This window comes from Podarcis melisellensis, assembly GCF_964234715.1.
Source record: "Podarcis melisellensis genome assembly, chromosome: 5".
Lineage (NCBI taxonomy): Eukaryota > Metazoa > Chordata > Lepidosauria > Squamata > Lacertidae > Podarcis > Podarcis melisellensis.
The window spans coordinates 64,885,684-64,905,355 of NC_138537.1; the positions used below are offsets into that span (position 1 = coordinate 64,885,684).

General features: G+C 42.2%; 1 pseudogene across 1 annotated transcript; it reads right to left on the reverse strand.

The window, feature by feature from the left end:
- Positions 1-2,879: 2,879 nt before the first annotated feature.
- On the reverse strand, positions 2,880-18,107 carry LOC309370841 (lysosomal acid lipase/cholesteryl ester hydrolase-like; annotated as a pseudogene). The gene is made up of 10 exons (XR_014173483.1): positions 18,011-18,107; positions 17,085-17,193; positions 11,116-11,233; positions 9,740-9,938; positions 9,005-9,114; positions 6,654-6,790; positions 6,103-6,249; positions 5,100-5,171; positions 3,716-3,781; positions 2,880-3,422 (listed from the first exon to the last, which is right to left on the reverse strand). The product of XR_014173483.1 is annotated as a lysosomal acid lipase/cholesteryl ester hydrolase-like (transcript).
- Between the last annotated feature and the right edge of the window lie 1,565 nt (positions 18,108-19,672).

A 19,672-nucleotide genomic window follows, 5' to 3' on the forward strand; every position in this document is an offset into this window, starting at 1 on the left:
CGCAGCTTTGAAGAAGTGTGCCGGACCCGTTATAAACTGCTGATTGACGATCATAAAGTAATCAGGTGTCACGGCAGATCGATTTCCAAGAGTATATATGTATGTATGTATGTATATGTATATATGTGTGTGTGTGTGTGTGTGTGTGTGTGTGTATGAGATTTAGAGGTATACTGGAGCTTTGGGAGGAAGATTTTTAAAAAAGATTGGCAAAGGAATTGGCATCTTTTTCACAACTACAACCAGAGATAATGGAGAATTCAATAGACAGAGATTATATAATTAAATCATCATATGTGAAAGCAAAGAAACTCCCAGGGGACTTTTTGGTGCAATTTTCTTCAAGAGCAATGAGAGATAAAAAATTGCAAACTCATTTTCAAAACAATCTAAGCACAGAAGATCAAAGGATTATAATTCCTAAGGAAATCCCAAATAAAATAAAAGAATACAGATTTTTGGTTGAGGCATTAAAGAAAAAGAAGATACCATTTAGATGGGAATACCCAGAGGGACTGAGTTCCACTTACAAAGCTGAAAGTCATAGATGTACAGATCTGCAAAGAGCACAAGATTTCTGGGAGGGGGGGAAAAGTGGAGGTAACAGAAGTATAACAACAAGACGAGTTGGAGGAAGAACAGTGAGACACAAAGGAATCACACAGTTATATGAGAAATGGTCTTTATAAGGATTATAAATGAATCTGATCCAGAACAATTATGAGGTTGTGTAGAGTAAGATTAAGCAAGACAAAGAAAGATGGAATAGGATGAGACTCTCCTTTCTGAGCAGTGGTATAGATGAATATTTCAGACAATTCCGGTGAGCTCCTTTAAACAATGGCAAAGGGAGATTGTTACATTTATCCGGCAAGGGAAAAGCCAAGGATAAAATATAAAATTTTAATAGTTGTAAAAGAAAGAGGCGGATTCTCACTGCCAGATCTAAAATATACTATGAAACAGTGTGTATTAGTTGATTAAAGAAATGGCTATTACTAAAAAATACAAGAGTGTTTGATTTAGAAGGATAAGGGAATAGTTTTGGGTGGCATGCTTACCTATGGTATGACAAGGGATTTTCTGAATCATTGCATAAGGAGAGGTTTATATGGTGTTTTGAGCTATGAAGCTTCTTGACATCTTTTGGGAGCACGGAAGTAAGATGGCCCCTACTGAAGGCTTGGTTGCCAAGGTAGCTGGGGTTAAAGTGGGATAGTTGAGACCAAATGTCTTGGGGCACCCCAAGGAAATTGATACCAGTGGAGAGTCATGCATCTATGACCTATAACCTTTCTTGCTGTATGTAGAAGGATGTTTTTAAGTTTTATGTCTCTTTGTGTGCTGTGTTTGAAACTGCTATATAAGCTTTGTTCTAACTTGACTTGTGGCAGTCTTTTCTAACCAGCACTTCTGCTGGTTAGTGAGGTTGTCCTGTTGCATTAGCTTTAATAAACTGGGTTCCTGCTGGATCTGTTGAGCTTGCTGTTGGCGATAACAATTATTTCCAATTGTTCCAATTGTTCAAGAGCTTTTGGGGTTTTTTAAGGTAAATGGTGTATACAGGTAATAAGAGTGCTGCAGCTGATTCTTCTTCTGAAACATCCTAAGGAACAGATACTTAATACTTTCTATGTTACAACATAGACAGTCCTATGCCTTGGTTTCTGAATCTTAATCAGAGGTGGTCTGCAACCTGTGCTAATTGTTCCTAGGCCACATTTCCTGTGATTCCTGACAGTTGGCTATACTGGCTGGGGCTGATGTCCAACAAGTGGTGGGAACCAGGTTGCTCATACCTGGACATGTCCTGGGCTGTGCCTGAAACCAGAACCCAAACATGAACCACTTTCCAGCTGTTACTGCGACTTGGAAGAGAACACTTCTGGTTGGATTGGTGAGATTAGTATGAGCACAAAGTTGGAAAAAAGCACCCTACTTCTGGCGCTTCCATGGGTGCAAAGCTCAGGAGTTGCTGGAAGAAATGGTGTACATTCTCCTACCTCTGGCATCATGATCTCTTTGTCAGGACAATGATCCACAGCAGGGTTCTTGATCTGGGGTCCATTGACCCCTAGGCTTCCATGTGTGAACTTCAGGGGGCCCATAAACCAGGCACCAAAAATTATTTCAACCAATGAAACCAACGTTGCTCAAAATGATGCTCCTTCCTTCTACCTCATAGTCCTCAGACTCCTCCTGCCATCTACGGTGGCTTCTAAGGAAATCCCTTTGTGTCTGTTTAGCTTTCTGCTTTGAGACCCAAAGGCCACGCCTGGGGGAAGGAGGGGGCTCTAGTGTACTCTCCAGAGACACCATGCCACTTGCCTGCTGTACGGTTTCTAATACATCTGACCCCTGTCTCTGTTCAGGGCTGGAGCACCTGCTATCTCACTCCTTCTTCATCACCCATTATTTCCAAGCTCCTTTCTTCTTCTGGGGTGTGTTCAGTTTCAGATCACCATGGTCTTGGTTTCATACTCCTTTCCTCTTCTCCCTCTCTGTAAGCCACTTACACTGGCAGTTCCCACCACTCCTCCTCATCTGCCAAGTCCCTGACAGTGGCCCATCTCGTTCATCATCCTGTTCTGACAGTGGCCAAACAGATGCCTGTGGGATGCATGTAAAAATCTTATCTTATTTCCTTCTTGTGCCATAGAAAATTGTCTTTGTGAGAAGAATTCTGCAAGGGGGAGTCATTTCTTCCATCAGATTCTCAAAAGGGCCTATGATCCCCTCCGCTCAAAGGTTAAGACCTCTAATCTACAAGGATCTCCGTCAAATGAGAACAGGTAATATCTCTTTTGTGACTAAAAGATGAGGCCTTTGCAGAGAGAAATGTGCTTTTGCAATGCATGATCAAGCAATTCTACCATCAATTGTGTCAGTGCAAACAGGTAGATTTAATTTGATGGCAAGCAATAAGTAATAGAAACAAAACTCAGTTAACAAATTGATCATATATACATGTTATACAGATGTATTGCAGCATCTACAGTCACATGGAATTAGGGCTGGCATATTTCCAACAGTGAAAATCCAGACAGAAAAGTTGTTGAGCTTTTTTTCGCAAATTCACATAGATAGCTAAGGTATTTTTAAGGAAAATCACCAAAAATGACACCTCCAACATGGGTTGTCATAAGTCCTAATGGAATATATGCAGTATATATGACTTTTGTAACATTTTATTTGTACTTGAGCATCAGCTTAAATATATCAGGGAATAATTTCTTTGGAGCATCCAAACCCCATACAAAATCGCCATGCTGCCATTCAGGAATATACTTATGGAAAACCAAATTAGAGATTCGAGGAAGCAACAGCTGAATGTCCTTTCTGTTTTCTATAATATCATGTCCACCATACCACACTGCAGTTGGCACAACCATGTCTTTGATTTGATAGATTGGAGGAGTGGTCTGTGGATGAAAATATCAGAATGATTAAAATGGGTTTCATCCACCAATCTGATGGTTCATATGCAGTGTCATCAAAATTATGGGGAAATGGTTCCATGAGCATTCGTTTCAACTTTTCTTTCCTAACGTATTAACAAATCTGTCATAAATTTGTGCAGGGTTTATTCCTAAACCTTTTCTTCATCTTTTTTTGTGACCCATTAAGTTCAATGAGAGTTAATCCTAAATAAATATGCAGCTTAAACACATTGAAATCTATGACAAATCCCAATCACAACAAGCCTTATAATTACCGTGTTGTATATAGCTTTGTTCTTACTGCCATAGTCGAAATATTTCAGTTCTTTTGATTTAAAAACCTATAAAAGAAGGGAGAAAGTACTGAATTTTCAAATTTTTAATGGTGGTATATTTATAAAGTACACATAGATTAAAAATTGGCAATATGAATTGTCAGAACCCTGTCCCCAATGCCTACATAATAATAATAATAATAATAATAATAATAATAATAATAATAATAATTAATAATAATAATAATAATAATAATAATAATAATAATAATAATAATATAATAATAATAATAATGTGGTATGGTAAAGGTAGAAAAGGTAAAGGACCCCTGGATGGTTAAGTTCAGTCAAAGGTGACTATGGGGTTGCGGCATTCATCTCGCTTTCAGGCCGAGGGAGCCGGTGTTTGTCCACAGACAGTTTTCCGGATCATGTGGCCAGGATGACTAAACTGCTACTGGTGCACTGAGGACCGTGACGAGTGCCAGAGCGCACAAAAACGCCGTTTACCTTCCTGCCACTGAGGTACCTATTTATCTACTTGCATTGGCAAATATGGTATAATATGATTATATAGTCAACAAAGATCCTTCTATAAATTTCAAGCAATCAAAATATAAGTTAACTATTTTGTCGTGAATTTCTTTGTACACATAAAGAGCACAACCAATCAAGGCAGTCTATGATGGATTACTAGATTGTTTTCACAAATTTGTGCGTGGTTTCGTAAGAATATATTATTGTTTTATCTGGAAACATTTTCATATTTATCTGGTTTTTTAAAAAATACAATCTGTTTTTACCAACATTTTGCATACATCACAAATGAATAAGAAAATGATTTTGGAACTTGTATAAAATCATTTCAAAAATCAATCCTTAATGTTCATTATCCTAGTAATAGCCAAACTGTGTAAGGTAATGAGAAATTGCAGTGTGCAAATTCAAATTAATGATCACTTCAAATATAATGAATAAAAAATCACTTTAGGTTTGAAGTTTAAGAACTACTCTTTAGACAACGAAATAGAAAAGTTTCTCTTTATTTCTTCTTGTGCAAGACCCTATTTAAGGATATTTACTTTTGCTTTCATTTGCATGTTATTATTGCCAATTTCTACATCTGTAGACACTTATATATCATATATCACATGTAACCGGGCAACTACACCAGCAATAACTCAGGGCAAAAAAGCTCCTGTGAGTGGTAGCTTGTCATATACCATTTATTGCTATATTGTTTTTCATTTACTGTAACTTTCCTGTTACCTTCTGTAAATTAAAAAAAAGAAAACCCTTATATATTCACACACAACAAACATTCATTTGTACATCAAATGAGCTCTGAATTTTGAAATAAGGAAAAATATGCATTAAACCCCACCTGGACCAAGTGGATCATGTTTTTTACAGAAGTAAAATCTGGAAGAATTCCAGTATACACATCTGCTCGACTCTGGATTGGAGGAAAATAATAAGAATATAAATATTTTTTAGAATCATCTCTAATTATACTGAGGAAGGAGAGAGATGAATTGCACTATAAAAATATCACCAGCATCAGAGCAATACAACATACATATACCTTGAGAAAGGGAAAGGGATATTACATAGGAAAACATCCATCTCAGGAAAGATGTGATTGTGAGTTTCCTCCTCCTCTTCTTCCTACTCTTCACTGTTCTGTTCTGTTCTGTTCTACTTCTGTTTGTATGAGGGTAGAAATGGAATTCAGCAGGGTCAACACAATATAGGGGTGTCCTGAGGGAATAATTAACCACAGCCACCTGCAAGCTCAGTATTAGGTATCAGCCTGGTAGGAATCTGTGCCATGGTTGCCCAGTGAGGCCTTGTTTGTTGGGCTTTCACCCCAGCAAAGTTAAACATGGGCTGACTCCAACCAAACAGGTTTGGGGTGGTCTAAACCCAGCAGACCCATTCCATCAATATGGTGCTTGTGCAATGATGAACTGATACTGGGACCCAAGGCCATTCCAACTCTTACCCTGTCTGCTGCTGTCAATAAAAATTTGGCTTGATTTTATACCATCACCATTGTACAGTCTTGTTATTTTACTGCACTCAAAACAAGAAAAATGAGAGAGAACAACAAAAACCATATAGTTTATCCATTAGGTAATGTACTAGGGTCTCTTCCACAAAGATTCTTCTCAATTCCTCTCAATTCTAGCTGAAACATGTACAGACCTGGTCACTCAATTGCACATTTAAGGCTCCAATCCTATACATGCATAACCTTGAAGCATGTACTATTGAACTCCATCATATTAGTTACTCAATAGTCATGCTTTGGATTGCATGGTTAAATTATCTTTATCTATTAGAATAAAATATATTGCTGTTTTGTCAATCTTTTAGCAACATACCACGTTTAAGTTATTTAGATTGCATCCAGCGATTAGGAAAATACATTGGATACAAAATTGATCTATTACAGGATAACTGCACAGCTTGGCACTCAGTTTTTTCAGTTTATTATTAAGAACAACAAATTCTTTCTTCCCCCATATGAGCTGTAAAATAAACACACAGAGAGATCTTGGTGAGTCTCTTTAGGATTAATTTCCTAAGGAAGTACCAATTATTCATGCAAGACCCAAGGCAGTGATTCAACTTAAAGATTTTATTGAGGCTTCGGCAACAGACTGGGTAAAACATGGAAATGGGTCTGATTTATGTACACTTCTGCTCCCCCCACCCCCTAGTGCATGGTTGGCTGTTTTGTGCCAGGCAGTGAATCACAATGCAGACCTCAAACGTCTGGCCTGCATGGTGATGCAGACTCAAGCTCAGAGCAGGAGACACCAAGGAACATACATAACATCTTGCACGACCCTCCCCCCCAAGCTTGAGGAATGAAGTGCCCATAGCACTGAGCTGATTATACACACAATAAAAACCTATGAGAAATACCTACTCTGATAAATTCATCAGGAAGATTGAAAAATAGCACAACAGGTCCACTGGTGTCCACAAATGTGTAGGAAGGAGCCAAAGCCATGAAGAGCTTGACTTTCTGAGCAACCTGTGGCCTGAGTGAAAAGGCAATTAAACCTGCCAAAGAGAAAGAATTCCAGAATTCAGCAGCTTTTCCAGATATACCAGAGCCAATATGCAAACTGAATCTTTGGGTCTCTCATACTGGGGAATGGTCTTATCCTAGTGGAAGAGCACATTCATGTGTGCTCAATCCAGGTGTCTCAAGGTAGGGCTGAGAAAGACTCCCTTCGGATACCCAGGAAAGCTGTTGCCAGTAAGTGTTGACAATGCTGAGCTGGAGGGACCAAACGTCTGACTTGGTACTACAGCTCTCTATCTTCCTATATACTTGTCTGCCACTAGTTTGGAGAGGCCTCAAAACCAGAGACCTCAAAACCAACACCAAAAACAGCACTTCAGTTGCTGTTTGTTCTTTCAGTCTGATTTATTAGATCGGAACTATATCTGTGATGTGAATTTTGGATTGTAAGAAGGTTTTAAAATTTAAGGATAATTATGATTTAAGGATAATTATGAAAAATGCTGGTCTGAAATTAAGAGAGACTTGGATAGCTGGGCAAAACTGAAGCTTTCTTTGTTAGGCCGAATTGCTGCTATTAAGATGAATGTATTGCCAAAGATGTTGTTTTTGTTCCAAACATTGCAAATTGTGGACAAAATGGAGTGTTTCCGGAGGTGGCAGAGAGATATTTCTAAATTTGTCTGGCAGGGCAAAAAGCCCAGAATCAAGTTTAAGATATTAACAGATGTGAAGGAAAGAGGGGGCTTTGCCCTGCCAGACTTAAGGCTGTACTATGAAGCCGCAGCTTTCTGCTGGCTAAAAGATTGGCTACTTCTCGAAGACACTGATGTGTTAGACCTGGAAGGTTACAATAATGCTTTTGGTTGGCATGCATACTTGTGGTATGATAAGGTTAAGATCAATAAGGCCTTTAAGAACCATATTGTCAGAAAAGCAGTGTTTAATGTCTGGACAAAATATAAAGACTTACTGGAAAATAAAACTCCAAGGTGGCTCTCACCTTTGGAAGCTAAGGCCTGGAAAAGACCCAATATGGAAGCCTATTGGCCAAAATATTGGGAACTGTTAGAAAAAGACGGAGATAATTGGAAATTGCAGAGTATGGAGAAAATGAAGGATAAATTGCGAGACTGGTTACACTACGCTCAGATTAAAGAAATTTTTAAAAGTGACAAGAAGCTAGGGTTCCAGGTGGAGAAATCGAAGTTGGAAACAGAATTGCTAGAACCTAAGACCAAGGTACTTTCAAGAATGTATAACTTGCTGTTGAAATGGAATACACAAGATGAAATGGTTAAGTCGGCTATGATAAAATGGGCACAGGACATTGGGCATAACATTATGTTTGAGGACTGGGAAAGGTTGTGGACCACTGGGTTGAACTTTACTGCATGTAATGCTTTGAAAGAAAATGTAATGAAAATGATATACAGATGGTACATGACCCCAGTTAAACTTGCCAAAATATACCATTTGTCTGATAATAAATGTTGGAAATGTAAAGAAAATGAAGGAACATTCTTCCACCTCTGGTGGACTTGCCCTAAAGTGAAGGCCTTCTGGGAAATGATATATAATGAGTTGAAAAAGGTATTTAAGTATACCTTCACCAAGAAACCAGAGGCCTTTCTTCTGGGCATTGTCGACCAGAAGGGGTTAAAGAAAGATAGAACATTTTTCATGTATGCAACAACAGCAGCAAGGATACTACTCGCTAAGAACTGGAAAACTCAAGATCTACCCACACTGGAAGAATGGCAGATGCAACTGATGGACTATATGCAATTGGCGGAGATGACTGGCAGAATCCGAGACCTGGGAGAAGAAAGGATTGAAGAAGATTGGAAGAAATTCAAGATTTATTTACAAAAACATTGTGATTTAGTGGAATGTTAAGAAGGATGCTTGGTTATAAATAATTGGCCATCACTAAAATGGATCAGAATTTGATGATAAGAGAGATTAAGAGAAACAAAATTTATAGGAGAATTTTTTTTCATTGTATTTAAATAAGTGGTTATAAATTTGGAAATAAGATGATAATTTGCTTGACAAAAATTTATTAATGATGCAAGTGGGAGCGGGAGACGTGAGGAAGTCTAAGGATGTTATGAAATTTTGTAAAAACAAAGCAACACTGTTTATTATTATTGTATTTCTTTTCTAAAAACCCCAATAAATATCTATTAAAAAAAAAATTAAGGGCTCAGGCAGTAAATGGATTCCATTTGTGTCATATTACTTACCAAGTGTCCCACCCTGAGACACGCTGAGAAAATACAACCCTTCTTGCTTGGTTTTCTGCAGGATGAAATTTATTGTTGCTGGAATATCATATATCACAATTTCATGGAAGCTGTAAGACATTACACGAACAAAATGCAAGTGAAGTTTTCTTCCCTTAGCTTCATGTTGCATTCGTAGCGCACACTATTAGAGGTGTGTATGGACTCTGCCCCAAATAATGAGGTGAATTGGGGTGATTTGGGCTGTGATCTCCCATTCCTAAAAGGGTTTGTGCCTTGAAAGAGAATGTTAAGTGAGTTAAAAGTGTGGTTGTCCACCCACCACTGCCCCATTGACATCTTTGTATTGCTCCAGGTGAACACAGACCCAGGCAATCTAGAGCTTCATCTACACATTCCCAGCAAATCCCGGATTAGCCCGATTCAGTTCAGGATCTGGGATTCATCCAGAGTGAATGCACAGTCCTAGCTATTATCCTTAGCTACATCTCAGAGCTCCACAAATTCAGCCTGCATGAATATTAAGTCATGCATTTTGTCATGTTGATGTAGGCTCTAAAAATAATAAGAAAAGGAACCATAGTCCACCATGTCCCATCTTTGGGAAGTCTTTCCAGGACTGAAGCACTTCTGACTCAACAGAAGGAAAAAAGATATGTTGGTATCAGTTATACTGCAGAGACAGTAATTATTACAATTATCTAAACTATCCAAGCTACAAGTTGTGCTTTATACCTGAAATTCCAAAATTCTTCTTGGTCAATTGACAGAGTCTTGTGTCTTCTAGACCAGCTGGTCCCTCTAGTATTTATTATCCAAACATCATAGCCAGCATCTGCTAGAGCAAATCCCAGGCTATTGTTGGGAAGATTTGCAATCCAGATCCTACCTTCACTCAAAACACCATGTACCAGTAAAACAACTGGCCTAGGACCTGGGGGGAAACAAGAAAAAGGGCATTAGATAATATTGTAGACAATCTACCTTTTAGATAATTTCTGTTCACTTCATTAACATTGTGTGTTGTGATGATCTTCTCTAGTCCAGAATAGATACAATTATGTATATGACAGAGATAATTGCTTCTAACTAGGTGATGTGCCATGGCTGTCCCACCTTTTGGCACTATTTAACAATAGTTTGGCTGGCCCTATTGATATGCAGAATGAGGCAGTTGCTTCAGGTAGCAGAGGATTTGGAGTGGGAAGTCGGAAGACAGAGCTTCATAATTACCATGTTACATGCCCTGCTGTTTCCAACCCTTATATCCTAAGATAAATGAATGATGTTGTCCCTTGGCTTATCTGAATGGCTTCTGTACATGGAATGGATTGGAGAGGGCTGTTGGCCTTTTCATAAAGCAGCGAAATGTCTTGAGCAGGGCCTGACTCAATGGCGTAAATAAATCATTTAGTCCATGCCACCTCATTGTGAATGGCTCAGAAATAAGGTAGGGAAAGACAAAGGTGTTTAGCTGAGCTCAGATAGGAGAAATTGGGCAGAATTTCTGAATTAAATCACCATTTATGCACCCACAAAAGCTTAATCCAAGCACTTAATTCTTACTCAACATCACACAGAGACATAGACAAAAGAGCTTCAAATGTCTTTCTGGAAAATGAACTAATTCTAGTTAAAGTTCAACATTACCAGAAAGAAACGTTTGTCCAATTGCAAAATGAAGTAGTTTAGTTAATATTTGGTTCAGAGTTCAATTCAAATTATCCTTGACAATTTCACTTAGCTTTCAGATGTTATAAGCTGCTGTGCTGCCATATAAAATATAGGTAAGAAGACTTAAGATCACATCAAAACCCACACAGTAGGATATGTCTTATTGTCTTCAATCATTCCGAACCTTAAAGTCCAAAGAGTCTAAAGCATAAAAGAGAATGGACTTGAATATGAATTAGAATTTTTTTGAAAAATATTACCCCCAAATGAAGTTAATTCACATTCAGTTCATCCAGCAATTATGGCAACTACTGTCAGGTGTAGTTAAAAGATTTTTGAACTAATTTAGTGAACTTCACTTAACTGAGCTAGTTAATTCTGAGATTTTAAGCAAATATTTGTTTTCTCCGGGCGATGTGCATTCCTATAAAAAATACCTGTCTTCCCAGAACTGTGCATTCCATAAGGAATTCTGTTTGCTTGCAAGTAGTAGCCATCCTCTGTCAGGATTTCATGCTCTTCACTGGGGTATCCCCAATATTAGATTATTTCATTCTGCAAGAACAAAGAAATTCTCAGCAAATTGAGACCTTTATTCTAAATCTAGATGTGCTACATGGATCCTGCCTTCCTCCCCTGTTGGCTGTAATGAACAGAAGCAACCAGGAGGAGCTATCGGCAAACAATGTTTTAAGCATGTCAGGGAACTGCCATCTAAAGCGCCGGGGGCGCAAAGGCTCACTGAGGTTGAGAGAGGAGTAGCAGCGGAAGAGGGAACCAGTAGAGGGCGAGCAAGAACTCCAAGGGAAAGTGAGTCGGAGGGATGGCTCAGAGACACTTCCAGCGAAAACAGTGGGGAGGTCTCAGGACCTCCTATAGGGACACCCACACCTCGCCGGAAACTGTCACGCCGAGAGGCCAGACGACGTGTTTCCGTTAAAGAGCTTTTATGTTGGAAAAGATTCCGAAAGCAGCCACTTTCGGATTCTACTAGTGATTGACGCAGCCATGCTGGAGGGGCTCCGTCACAGGCAGAGGTTTGAAAACCTGATCAAACTCTGAGGGACTTGCATTTTACGCACAAGCAGCTCATCGTCCCATCACAGCAATCCGAAAGTCACCGAAAGCCAGCTTGTGCAGGGAGAAGCATCATGAGCAACCCAGCCGGAACCGGAGGAGCAGGAGCAGCTGGAGGGGGTCCAAGCCTGGAAGAAAGGTACAGGGCGTTGGAGATCCAGTTGGCGCTGCAAACGGCGAGGCTTGAGGAGAGGAGGGCTCAGGATGCAGAAAAGGGAAAGGAGAAAACCACCCCGCTCGCCAGAAAGGTACCAGGATTGGTGCAGAAATTCGGGGGGGATCCCAGGAACTATCATGCCTTTAGAACAGAGATGCAATACGCTCTAAACTTGCAGTTTGATGACTTCCCCGACGAGGAATCGCGAGTGGCTTTTGTGATTGGCCATCTCGAATCCGGGGCGAAAGATTGGGTTAGACCCCTGATGGCAGCGAATAATGAGATCCTAAAGGACACGAGGAAGTTTTTTCGTGCCATGGACCTGATGTTTTCCAGCGATATTGAGCAGGGGGTGGTGCGAAGGCAGTTAATGGCTTGCCAGCAAGGAAGCAGATCTGTCCGTGAGTACTGGACTGAATTTACTATGCTGATTCATAAATTGGGGTGGGACCTATCGGCGGAGCCCATCCAAATGCTTTTCGAAGAGGGGCTTTCTTCAACCGTCAAAGATGAGCTTTCCCGGGGGCCCAGGGCGGAGTCTATGGATCAGTTAACCAAATCTGCGCTGTCCATAGGAGCGCGCCAGGAGGCGAGGGCTTTGGAAAAGCGGGAAGGGAAAGGAGACCGTTGGAGGGAGTTCCGCATTCCAGACATTCCAGAGCCACCTTTCCCGCCGGCAGAGCCGATGGAAGTTGGAACAGCGCGGGCGCGCGCAGTTTCAAATCCCAGTGAAGGGCGGAAGAAGGAGGGAAAGAGCGCCAAGAGATGTTATCTCTGCCAACAGCCAGGGCACTTTGCCAGAGTCTGCCCACAAAGAAAGGAATGGCAAGGGATGGCAGGAGCTGTTGGGGGAAAGGAAGAGGAAGGCAAGGAGCAAGTAAAAGCCAACGCCTGGCTGCCACCGTCGGGGCACAGCAGCCAGGCCAAAGAGCAGTGAAAGTGCCCACGCCGGAACCTCCCAGACCCGCTTTAGTGATAGAGGTGTTACTAGAACTGCCAAACGGACACCCACTAAAGATCAAGGCGCTTTTGGATTCAGGCAGCTCCTGTAATTTCATGAGTAAGGAGTTTGCAGCTGAGCATCAGATACAGACCATCCCTTTAAGTAACCCCTTGCAGGTGACTACGATTGACGGCAGAGAGCTGTTGGGGGGAGAAGTTAGCCAACAGACTGTCCCGATGATAATGAGGGTGGCAAGGCACACCGAACAGATAGCGTTTAATGTGGCCATCCTGGGAGGAGCGCCCATCATTTTGGGGATGAGCTGGCTGGCGCTACACGATCCGCTAGTGGGCTGGCATCAGAGGGTGGTCTCCTTTGGGTCAGCGCATTGCCTAGAACACTGCAAGGAGGGGAAGGTTTCGGGAGGAGACAGAGTCACCCTAGCCGGGATGGAAGTAATGGACAAAGGGAAGGTGCCCCCGCAATACGCAGATCTGAGCAACGTATTCAGCGAAAGGGAAGCAGACAAACTGCCACCGCATAGACCCTTTGACTGTCAAATCAACCTACTCCCTGGGGCCCAACTCCCAGTAGGCAAGCTGTACGCCATGTCAGACAGGGAGATGCAGGAGCTGAGGGAGTTCATTGACAAAAACCTGAAGCGAGGTTTCATCAGAGAGTCCCGAGCGGTGGGGGGCAGCCCAGTGTTTTTTGTGGACAAAAAGAACACAGACAAACCGAGACTGGTGTGTGACTTTAGGGCCCTCAATGCAGTGTCGGAACCCCTGGCTTTCCCTATGCCCCGAATTGATGACATTTTGACCAGAGTAAGGAAGGGAAAGATTTTTACAAAGCTGGACCTGCGGGGGGCGTACAATCTGATACGCATAAGGAAGGGAGATGAATGGAAGACCACCATGTTTACCCCTTTGGGAGCCTTTGAATACCTCGTTATGCCCTTCGGTCTACAAGGGGGCTCCGCGTGTTTTCAAGCTTTTATAAACCACGTTCTGGGACCTTTGCTCTACAAGAATTGTGTGGCCTTTTTAGACGACGTGTTGGTGTATTCGGAAGATGAGGAACAGCATGTGAGGGACGTTCGAGAAGTGTTGGGCAGGCTGCAAGCCAACCAGCTGTGGGTGAAACTGGAGAAGTGCCAGTTTCATACCAAGGAGGTGGAATTCCTGGGGTACCGCTTGTCAGACAAGGGATTGGCCATGGATCCAGGCAAGGTCCAAGCGGTACTGGAATGGAAGACACCGAAGACCAAGAAGGACGTGCAAAGATTCTTGGGGTTTGGGAACTTTTATCGGAAGTTCATCAAGAACTTTGCCCACTTGACGGCGCCCATCACCGACTGCCTCAGCAGCAAGAAGAAATTTGTTTGGACGGTAGAGGCGGATCGAGCCTTTGAAGAACTGAAAAGGGCTTTCGCCTCGGAAGAACAACTTCTGCATGTGGATTTACGAAAACCCATGAGAGTGGAAACCGATGCATCCGACCGGGCGGTAGGGGCGGTCCTTCTTCAACCGGGGAGGAGTGCGTCGGAGTGGAGACCGTGTGCCTTCTTCTCGCGGAAGCTGAATAAATCCGAGAGGAATTACACGGTGTATGACAGGGAACTACTTGCCATTCACGAAGCATTCCGGAGGTGGAGACATTTATTAATTGGGGCACAACACAAGGTGCAAGTGTGCACCGACCACAAGAATTTAGAGTATTGGAGAACAGCTCGAGTGCTCAACCAACGACAAGTGAGATGGGCACAGGAATTCTCCAAATTCAACTTTGAAATTTGTTATGTGCCAGGCCCAGAAAACGTCAGGGCGGACGCGCTCTCACGCAAACCAGAGTATTGGGAAGGGGAGGGGGTGATCGAAGAGAGACATGTCATCCCTGAGGACCGCTGGGTGTGTGGGGCGGCGCTGGTGGGGCAACGAGAACTGGTAGAGGAAACGGAAAATGATGAATATGCCCAGGATAAGCTCAGAGGTCTCAGGGGGGAGGGCGAGAGTCCCGGAGGTTTTGAGGAAAGAAATGGGGCATTGTATTACAAAGGGGCACTGTATATACCCGAAGGTGAATTGAGGGGGAGAGTACTCAAGCAGTTGCATGATAGCCCCACGGCGGGACATTTTGGACAACACAAGACCATGTGGTTGGTTACCAGGGAATTTTGGTGGCCTAAGGTGAGGGAAGATGTAAGGGAGTATGTAAGAGGGTGTGACCAATGTCAGCGAGCCAAAGGGGAAAGAAGGGCGCCGGCAGGGTTATTAGAACCATTACCCACACCAGAACGGCCTTGGGAAGCGATATCAATAGATTTTATGACGGATCTGCCAAAGTCCAAGGGGAAAACAGCCATCATGGTAGTAGTAGACCTGTTAACTAAGATGTGCCACTTTGTAGCATGCTCACATGCAGTCACAGCGGAAGAAACAGCGAAGTTGTTTGTAGAACACATCTTTAGGTTGCACGGGGCTCCCTTGAGGGTGATCTCAGATCGCGGCAAACAATTTACTTCCAGGTTCTGGAGGAAGCTCATGAGCTTGCTGCACGTGGAAGTCAATTTTTCAACTGCCCGGCACCCTGAAACCAACGGGCAGGCGGAAAGAGCAAATGGCATTCTTCAACAATATCTGAGGTGTTATGTCAATGACAGAGAGAACGATTGGGTCGAAAAGTTGGCGTTGGCAGAATTTGCCTACAATAATGCGGAGAATGTGTCCACAGGGATGAGTCCCTTTTTGGCTAATTACGGGTGTCACCCCAGGGCATTTCCAGGGGAAGGAGGGGAGAGATGGAGCGTCCCAGCGGCTGAACATTTTGTAGAAGAGATGGAAGCGATCCATCATCAGGTCCAGCTCAACTTAGAAAGGGCTAAGGCACAATATAAGAAGCAGGCAGACAAGAACAGAAGGGAAGGTGAAACCATAAGGGTGGGGGATCAAGTGTGGTTGTCAACCCAAGGGTTGCCGTTCAAAGGGGGTTGTAAGAAATTGAGGCCCAGAAGATTGGGACCCTTTGAGGTCATTCAGCAGGTCAACCCGGTAGCTTTCAAACTCCGATTACCCAACCACATGAAATTGCACCCAGTGTTCCACAGGTCGTTACTGTCACCATACAGGGGGGGACGTGAAGGGGAGTACGTCAGGGGACCAGCCTTGGAAGAGAGGGAACGCCGCAACCATGTAGCGGAAATCCTCGATTCCAGGTGGAAGGGAAATCAGGTGGAGTATTTGGTGGCGTGGGAAGGGGAACCGGAGTCAGAAAACACCTGGGTAAGTGCAGAGGAAGTCAATGACGAGGTTTTAACAGAAACGTTCCACCAAAGGTTCCCGAGGAAACCTCAGCCGATAGCAAGGTTTAGGAGGGAGTATTTCGGCACCACCGATGAGGAAGAGGAAATGGAAGGGTTCGCGGAGTCGGAGTTGGAAGAGGGAGTGGACTCCGATGACGAAGATTACCGAGAGAGTAGGAACAGCAACAAGTGGAGGGAAGTGTTCGCGACGTCGGAAGATGAGGGAGGTTCTTTCAGGGGTTTTACCTCCTCACCGCCAGTAGGGGAGGAGACGGGAGGGGGTGAAGGGGGCCCTGGAGGGGAGGTGGATGTCAGGGAACTGCCATCTAAAGCGCCGGGGGCGCAAAGGCTCACTGAGGTTGAGAGAGGAGTAGCAGCGGAAGAGGGAACCAGTAGAGGGCGAGCAAGAACTCCAAGGGAAAGTGAGTCGGAGGGATGGCTCAGAGACACTTCCAGCGAAAACAGTGGGGAGGTCTCAGGACCTCCTATAGGGACACCCACACCTCGCCGGAAACTGTCACGCCGAGAGGCCAGACGACGTGTTTCCGTTAAAGAGCTTTTATGTTGGAAAAGATTCCGAAAGCAGCCACTTTCGGATTCTACTAGTGATTGACGCAGCCATGCTGGAGGGGCTCCGTCACAGGCAGAGGTTTGAAAACCTGATCAAACTCTGAGGGACTTGCATTTTACGCACAAGCAGCTCATCGTCCCATCACAAAGCATTAAACAGAAACTGTCATTTGACCTTGGGGTCTGCTAAATTCATCCATTATAATCCATCAAACCTCTTTGGGGTAACTCAGGCAGGCCTGGAAATCCTTCTGTGAAAAGCAAATGCTTTGGAATATCACTTAAAAGAAATATGTACAAATTATTTTTTTCTATCAATAGCCTGTTGTTTTCAAATGCATCTGAACAAGCAACTCACAATAGTCATGAATTCTTGGGGATTCAAGTGCCGTTTCCTTAGGAATTCTTCTGACTCTGTTGTCTGTTGGTTTAAGCACACCACTATCCAAAACAGCCACATCGCTGACCTGTGTAAAACAATATCTGTTGCTTCAAACTCCTTAGCAAAGATTGGAAGCCTTTCTTAAAATAGTTCTTTTAAAAGATCTGTGATTTTCTTCCAGCCAGGAACACAATGGAGGTGGTTTTGGCACCTCTCAGGTAACAGTAAGAACTTGCTGTCACAACTTCGTGGTGAGTTCTGGCCCCTATTTTCCTTGCGAAAAAAGCACTATGACAAAGGCTCACAGAACTTAAACTCACAGTTGTACACGGAAGTGCACGTTACTCTGCGTCCAGGGCTGCTGTATACCAGCTCTGTTTGCTACACCAGCTGAAACACAACCTGGCTGTGCACTGTCTCTCCAGAGTGGTAAATGCTCTGCTTATCTCCCGCTTGAACTACTGGTATGGCTCTACGTGGGGTACTTTTGAAGATGACTCAGAAATGATAACTAACCCAGAATCCAGCAGCCAGATTGGTAATTAGGAAAAGCCACCAAGACCATATAAAACCAGTCCTACAGAATCTACCCTGACTCCCAGTACATTTCTGAGTACAATTCAAAGTGTTCGTGCTGATCTTTAAAGCCCTAAACAGATTCAGCCATTGCTGGGAGGAGTGTAGTTACAAGGAACCAGTATAAGGATTGTATGTAAGTATACATTTATTCAGTTTGTGATTCCCCCATGGTTGCATCAGTTCTTTGCCCGCAGATTTTGTGCAAGTAGCCTTAATTTCTGGATGTGTAACTCTGTTAAATGCAAGCTATTAAAATGTAAGACCAAAGTATGTCACCAAAAAAGAAATGAAAAAGATAAATGGAAGAAAAGATTTTTGCTTACCTGCTCCTGTTCATCAATAGCAACCACATCTCTAATACACACTGAAGAAGACCTAGTTTGTAATAAACTGCAGAGAATATTATCACTTTCATCAGCTACTATATAATTATACAACACGTGTCTTTCTGCACTGTTAATTATGAAACAGATGCAGAGCAAGCAAAAGGGTTATGATAAAAGGATTATCACACACCCATCATGGCAAGTCTGTACAAAACATTGAAATGTACATTGCACTTCCTTGCATTTTTTAAAAAAAATGTAACGCACCTGAAGATTTATTTTTAAATTAGTGATATATAATTTGTATATCTACATTTATTTATTTTTGTCCTGTGTGCGTCGCCATCATTATTTTGTTTTGTTTTGTTTTAAAATTTTTAAAATTAATTTTCCAACACAAATTAAAAACAAAACAACACACGCATAAACAAACAAAAACATATAAACATGTATAATTTCAAAACCTCTTCTTAATAAACCTTGCTTCTCGGGCTTCCCCTTACCTCCCCTTTTCTGCATCCCTGTTTTAAAATTTCTTCAACAACCCTTCACACCAATTAGTTAATTACTTATTTTCTTTTTAAGCTTCTTCTCATACTTAATCAATTACAGCTGTAATTCTATATTTTCCTTTCCCTTGACATTTTAGCACTCATCAATTTTACAACAGTTTTTAAGATATACTTTGAATTTCTTCCAATCTTCTTCCACCGTCTCTTTTTCTTGGTCATGGATTCTGCCAGTCATCTCCGCCAGTCCCATGTAGTCAATCACCTTTGTCTGCCATTCTTCCAGTGTGGGTAGTTCTTGTGTCTTCCAATACTTTGCTAAAAGGATCCTTGCTGCTGTGGTGGCATACATAAAAAACGTCCTATCCTTCTTTGACACCAATTGGCCGACCATGCCCAGGAGAAATGCCTCTGGTTTCTTATGAAAAGTACATTTAAGTACCTTCTTAATTTCATTATAAATCATTTCCCAGAAGGCCTTAATCTTCGGGCAAGTCCACCAAAGGTGATAAAAGGATCCTTCAGTCTCATTACATTTCCAGCATTTATTATTGGGCATTATTTTGTATCCATTATTTTGTATTATTATTTATTATTGGGCATTATTTTGTATCCATGTACACCGGTAAGTTGTACTCAAACTAAACCCATTGAAATGAAATGAAAGTTATTCGTACCCCTTAGTGGGTCTACTCTGAGATGCAGAGCAAACAAAATGGTTAAGACAGAAGGATTATCACATACCCATCATGGCAAGTCTCTACAAAGCATTGAAATGTACATAATACTGTTGAATGGTCTCTTTAAATTTGAAGGTTCATTATTGTTCCACAAGATGTGTGTGTCTTTAAGGGACAGAGCAAATAACATGACCTAGTTTTACAGCTGTGAAGCAGAATAGCAGGTACTGTTAAACTGTGTTAATTAAGCTGTGTCAGCAATTTATAGTATATAAAGAACCCCCAGTACCCTGGGGGTTGGGTTGGTGGATGGGTCATGCTTATTGATATGTTTAGTGTAAAAGGAGTTTGCTTTTGTTATTACAGTGGTACCTCGGGTTACATACGCTTCAGGTTACACACTCCGCTAACCCAGAAATAGTGCTTCAGGTTAAGAACTTTGCTTCAGGATAAGAACAGAAATCGTGCTC